We start from the raw sequence: 6,834 nt of genomic DNA on the forward strand, positions 1-6,834 counted from the left end.
AAATTTGTAGAAAAACTTCATCTACACACACACACACACACACACACACACACACACACACACACACACACACACACACACACACATACACGTTAACGCATAAAGGTCGAACTCTCTTTGGATTGCTGTTAGTAAAGATTAAAAGTAAGCTAATTAAGAAATCAAGAACCCAGTTTAAGTCAAGAGATTTAAGGAGGCTGGTTGTTGAAGGGAAGTGCTTTTGTTGTTTGAGAACGTGTAAATGTAAAATCCACTTCGATGAGCAGTAACTAGCCGAGTTGAGGTTTAGCTCGATACCCAAGGAACCCAGGTACTGAGTCACCAATTACACTTCAGTTTAAAGTCAGCTTGGGAATGAGTTGATGAAATTGTTTCAAGTTTTAAACATGGTCATTCATTCCGGCAGAAGAAAGAGTTAGATAATCACTAACTTCCTGTCTAGTTTAAAGAACACTGAGAGCAGTTGGGTGTATCTTTATTTTCTAAATGTTTCTATGAAGTAACAAAGACATCAGCTCTGTTTTGAACCTTTGAAGAGTTTAGTGTTTTTTTTCTCCAAAAAAGTGATGGAACAGAAAGTGTTACATAGTTTATAAAGACTCTTGTATTCAGGGAAAAGTTCTAAAGTGCAAAGAAAGTGAAGTGGTTTACCTTTTTGTAATACAAAAATCAGCAATGAATAATGGCTGACGGAATACATTGTACTTTAAACTCTCAGGGGATGAAAGAAAGGGACTCTAATGGCTCACCTTGGCACAGACAGAGGTCATCTGAAGTGTCCTTGATGTACTGCAGCTTTAATGGTACTTAACCTGGCACACTGTGGCTCTCATTGTGGCAGTGTATACAAGTGCTTCTTGAGTGGATGAAAGAACACACAAACACGGTGCCTGCCATACTTTAAAGGTTTCCTCTGTAGCAGTTTCAAACACCAATAAATCACCATTGGCACCTTGGCATATTTACTGTACACAGATCAGACCATGATAGCCTTTACCTTGCATCATTGCCAGTAGTTATGCTAGTGTTTTTCCAAATCTAAATTTCCTTAACACTGTTGCTTCCCAGCAACTCTGAGGGTCTTGTTTTTCAACGATCCAGAATAAAACTGAAATATTCAATCTCAATTTTGTGTTTTGAGGAATCATGCTACAGCCGGAGATGCTTAGTGAACTGCAATGTGGTAATTCAGTGTATTCTTACATTTTGTAAAGACATGAGCCAGCTGTTTACCCTTGCTTGTACTCTTCACGTCTAAAATATCAGTTTAAACGCTGTCATGCTGAATTTCATGCTAAGCTTTGTTCACAAATACAGCCTTGTTAGTCCTGCTCTCAGCTTTTTAAGAGAACCCTCCTTGTCCAAACCCAGGTGGCATGTTGGTATTGGTAGTGGGGGATGTCAAGGGTTGAGATTTTAATAAAATAGGAACTTCTGTCTGGATTGCATGAAAGCCGAAGTGAAAAGGTCCTTCTTAGTGATGCACAGTAGAAGCACAAAATACAAATATGAAACTGAAAATGAGCATAATATGTCCTCTTTAAGCAATACTATAGATTCCGACCTCAGCGTGGACCTGGTTTTATTTCTCCCACCTTCCTCGTCTTTTCTCTGTCTTACTATGCCTCTCTTTTCCTTCTCTCTCTCTCTGATCACTCTGTGTGTTAGCCGGTTGCCAAGTGCTAAGAATCTGGGGAATGCGGGATTGCAATGTTCTGATAAAGTTTGCTTTGTTCCCCAAATGACCTGAGTGAGAGAGCGAGTGAGAGAGCAAGTGAGAGAGCGAGAGAGAGAGAGAGAGTACCCATAAGTCCTCACACACATACATTCCATATTTTCACATGAGCATCTCGTTACAAACGGTGTGTACACACCGACAGTAACTGAGATATACTGTAAAGCTTACTAACATGTACTGTTGAATAAGTGGAATTCCTCAAGACTTATCTTTTCTTTGGATTGTCAGTCTATCCATTAAGCGTATTTACACGAGACTGCCTGGAGTGAAAGAATTCATACGATACAGAAACACGAGTCAAGAGCTCTCAAGGCTTCAAGAAACATAATAGAGATTTGTCATTGTAGCCTTTCAACTCTGAATTTGAGTCTCACAAAAGTGAAGTAATTCTTAGAATACAACAGAGTTGCCTTTTGCTAAGGCTTGATCAAACCAAGGCACAAGCAATGGTATTTGCAGCTTGCCGGAGTGATGATGGGTTTTGTGGGCTCCTTCGTCAACATTTGTGTATATTGTAGAAAATAAGCTCTCTGGCAAAAACACATTTATGATACTTGCCACGTTTTGCCCAGCAGGATAATCTCCACATATTAACATCACTTTGTCATTTCTTTAAGCGTAAATACAATTGTCAAAAGTAAAAAGCTCATGCTAAACTATAAACACTACAGAGTCACATGATATCAGCACCGCTAAGCTAAAGACGGCTAATGTTTGGCGTGATGATGCTTAGTAGCCCATTTTAGTCACTTATTGTAGAAGCTTTAGACACATCTAAGCTTCGGACATACAAGTGGGGTATTTACTGATTTTTTTTAATGTGATAGAACAAAACGAAAATATCTCTTAAGTTTGTGTCAACCACAGACTTTATTTCAGTAAGCTAACCACAAACACATGCAAAAAAGTATTGAGGGAACCGGAAATGACAAAATGCTAAGTCATTTCCAGGTTTCAGGACTCATTTCTGCACTACTCTAAGAGCTGGCTATGTGAAACTGCTGTTTATGTGTGTGTGCACGATGAGCTTAAAGGCCTGTTGGCTTACCTTAGCTTAGCTTAGCACAAACACTGGACATAAGAACACAGATAACTTGACTAGTCCAGATTTCGGAGATACATTCTGATTGAAGCGTAGCCCTCACTTAGAACTATAACTACGGTCTCACAGAACCGCTAACTGCTACTAAGCAGTCTGCTCTAGAGGCTCACCCTACAGTGGACCTGAAGTGCAAATCAAAACAACATTTCATAAAACAGTACGACATTTCAAAGATTACGGAAAGGGTATTCCTTTAGGGAGAACACTCCTTGTTTGAGATTGGACAGAGCTAGCCAGAGAAACACTGCTGTGATTGGTTGTTTGACAGCACTACGTCTTCCTGTTTGGTACTACTCAGCTGTGTCTGCACACATTTTAAACTGAGTTGGAAAGAATAGAGGAAGAGAAGGAAATGTTAAGGGAATATTTTAACAAAGGATATGCATATGAAGTTCCTCGACATGCTGTCAACCCTTCACGACATCAACCTGTCCCTCAGAACCCTGAAAGCATAGTTAAAAGAGATTGGTAATTTGTTCACAGGAAAGACGTGGCGCTGTCAAACAACCAATCACAGCAGTGTTTGTCTGGCTAGCTCTGTCCAATCACAAACAAGGAGTGTTCTCCCTAAACGAATACCCTTTCCGTAATCTTTGAAATGTCGTGGTGTTTTTTGAAATGTCATGGTGTTTTATGAAATGCTGTAGCATTTTTTGAAATGTCGTTGTGTTTTACCAAATGTTGTAGTGTTTCGTGATTTTTTTTTTCGACTTGCACTTCAGGGCCACCGTATCACACACACAGGCTAGAAAATAAGTCAGCTAAAATAAAACAATTACATCAATTCCTGTGTAGAAGCAAGTGTGAGGAGCTACAAGTTGCTTTGCGAGACACACATTTAATCAGTTTATCACACAATGGTTATAAAGCGCTGCTTGCTTTACACTAGCCTGACACTTTAGTCCTTTGTTAGCGAAGGAGAGGGAGGGAACGGGGGAGAAATGGCATTCCTGTCTTTATCTCAGCACAGGACACACATGTGATTACATGCTCTCTTGCTCTTTCACTCTGTCACACACATACAGGACACACACTCGTTGTCCTCTTTAATACACACACACACACACACACAAAGGAACATTCATGCTCATGCTTACCAGCAAAGGTTTAGACATGCACTGTGCTGTGACACACACACACACATACACACATACACACATGCACACACACACACACACACACACACACACACACACACACACACACACACACACACACACACACACACGCACAAAGTTATCATGTGCATCTTGTGGGGTCCATTCCATCTTTTAAGCATGGTATGGCAGTCAAAAGATGTTTAAAAAAGACTGTATTGTAAAAGGATACTGCGTTACTATATCACTTGTGTGTGTGTGCATTAGTACATGTGTGCGCATGAGGGCAGAGGGAGGAAGAAACAGGAAGTAAGCATTTGGGTTAGGGGAGCAAGGTCAGATAGGAGTCCTCCATATTCATTTGCGCATGAAGAAGTAATTAGGTGTGTGTGTGTGTGTGTGTGCGTGTGCGTGTGTGCTGAGCCGTGGGAGTGTGTATGATGGCTAAACAGAAAGGCCGAGTTGTGTTTACATGGTAAATATGTATGTGTGTGTGTGTGTGGGTCGGGAGCTAAGGTTGAGGAATGTCACATGCTGATAGAATGCTTACTGGACAACAAAGCCAGGGAAAGAAAACATGGAAACCATTAACTCTGCTGGTCACTCAGCACTCAGTCTGCACCACTGTGTGTGTGTGTGTGTGTGTGTGTGTGTGTGTGTGTGTGTGTGTGTGTGTGTGTGTGTGTGTGTGTGTGTGTGTGTGTGTGTGTGTGTGTGTGTGTGTGTGTGTGTGTGTGTGTGTGTGTGTGTGTGTGTGTGTGTGTGTGTGTGTGTGTGTGCAAGTGTGTTGTGTTTATGAAGGAAAGTAAAACAAATGCTAAAGGACATTCATTTAAAGCACTTTTTTATGATAATGAATGATTCATTGCTGCGAGTTTTGGAACAAGAACAGCAGAAAGTGACACACACAGGAAGTGTCCTCTGTGGAGGAAAGTCACCAAGTTGGCAGTGGGACAGAAAGCTGGATTTTTCCAAGAGAGTTATGTAACTGTGTTCTCTCATGTGAGTGTGTGGGTATCCATTCTTGCATTGCAGATAGTCTGCTGGTGATATATATTATGCTAGTGTGTGTGCGTATTGCCATTAGATGATATAGCAGACAGAATACCTTTCTTTTCGAGATGGAACATTGTCAGATGTCCGATCTATTGACTGTCATTGGTCCATCATCCAACAACATAACAACTGTTTTTTTAGGCTATCTGACTTAGTTCTGTAGGCAGATCAGATTCATTCTTTTAAGTGGCCCTATTATGTTTTAGGGGGTTAACACATTGTACATGATAGGCTAAGGGGAGGGACATGTCTAAGGGTTTGACGAATCTCAGAGCCGGCCAGCTAACCAATCAGAGCAGACTGGGCTCTGGTTTCAGACAGAGGGTGAAAAGAGATGCTGCAGCACAGACAGTATGAGAAAAATAAAGAGCTTTTTGAACATTAAAGCATGGAGACATGTCCCAGTAGAGACACAAAATGAGCATACTATGTCATATTTAATAATGTTGGAAAAATCTCAAGATTGTCCTTTCGAGGGTTAGAACACAGACAGAGGCAATCTAACAAAACGTTAAAGTATTTCATGGCGCAACGCTTTACCTCCTCTCCTCTCTGTGAGTAGTTGCTGCTGTTGCAGGATTTCCTTCCTGTGAAGCCAATTTATTATCAATGGGAAATGAAAACCCAAAGTTCAGAGGGGTTTGTTGACTTCTGATCACTTTCCCGGAAAAAGGTATTTTTCAACATTAAAACTTTGGGTAATTCACTGACTTCACAACAAATTCAAACAGCCATGAGAAGTTGTCTGTCTGAGGAAAAGCCACAAAATGGCTGTGATGTTTTGAATAACATTACATCTAATTAAGCTGCCACTTTTAACCAATATACTGTATGCAATGAACAATGAAAACACAGACAAGTTCATAAGGTTCAAACAAGCCAAACCCTGCTAAGTAAATCAGCAGAATTGTCTGGAGCATTTGCAGTTCTACTTTTTTCCTAATAAAGATGAAAGGAATTCCCAGTCTGGGATTTGGTTTATAGGGCATTGTTTTCAACAGAGCAACTTTTTTCATAGATCTAAAAACCCTCCTTTTATTGTTATGGTGTCTACGGTGTAAGAACTAGAAACAATGGCAGTTCTTAGAAAGCTGTTTTGTGGGTCTTTTTAAACTCCAAGTTCAGGGTTAGTTCTAATTTATATCAAAAGGAACCTCGACCGGTCAAACACACGAGCTAATGCAGCCAGACTTTACTTAGCATATGTGCTACAAGGTCAAATAGTTACTCATCAACCAAACTCTGGTTTTAGCAATTTATTATTGGCGATGCGAATGCAAACAGTAAAAAATGTCCTTGAGTCTGATGTTCGCGGGGAGCTCCTTCAGGCAGTTCCTTTCAGGGAGACCCTAGAAACAGTCCAGAGAATTCCAAAATCTAATCTCACTCCTTCTTAAAGTTCCGTGGCGTGTGTGTGTATGCGTGTGTATGTGTGTGTTAATAGGGGCTGAATCCTCTCCGGGCCAGTTGGCAGTCAGGGCTACTGTAAACATCCTTGACTGGAAGCTGGTGTTTGGTTCTTGGGCTTTCAGTCGGATGTTTGCAGCAGCCAACTGCTAGTACCATCACCACGCTCCACCTGCTGTAAACGTCCCGTAACGTGTCTGACCAGCACTGTGGTCAATAACACCACTGTGAGTATAGCTGATTCACAGGATTGTTACGGGAGAAATCAAAACACGGTAAGACGTAAAGGGTATATGGGTTAAAGGAAAATGATAAACACAAGGTAATCATATTTGTGCCTTTATTTATAACGATAGAAGATAGGACTCACATTTAGTTTGAGAAATACTTATGTTCCAAAATCTCTCTTTTTTTGTTGTTGTTGACTTACTGTA

The sequence above is a fragment of the Eleginops maclovinus genome, chromosome 22 (genome assembly GCF_036324505.1).
Source record: "Eleginops maclovinus isolate JMC-PN-2008 ecotype Puerto Natales chromosome 22, JC_Emac_rtc_rv5, whole genome shotgun sequence".
Lineage (NCBI taxonomy): Eukaryota > Metazoa > Chordata > Actinopteri > Perciformes > Eleginopidae > Eleginops > Eleginops maclovinus.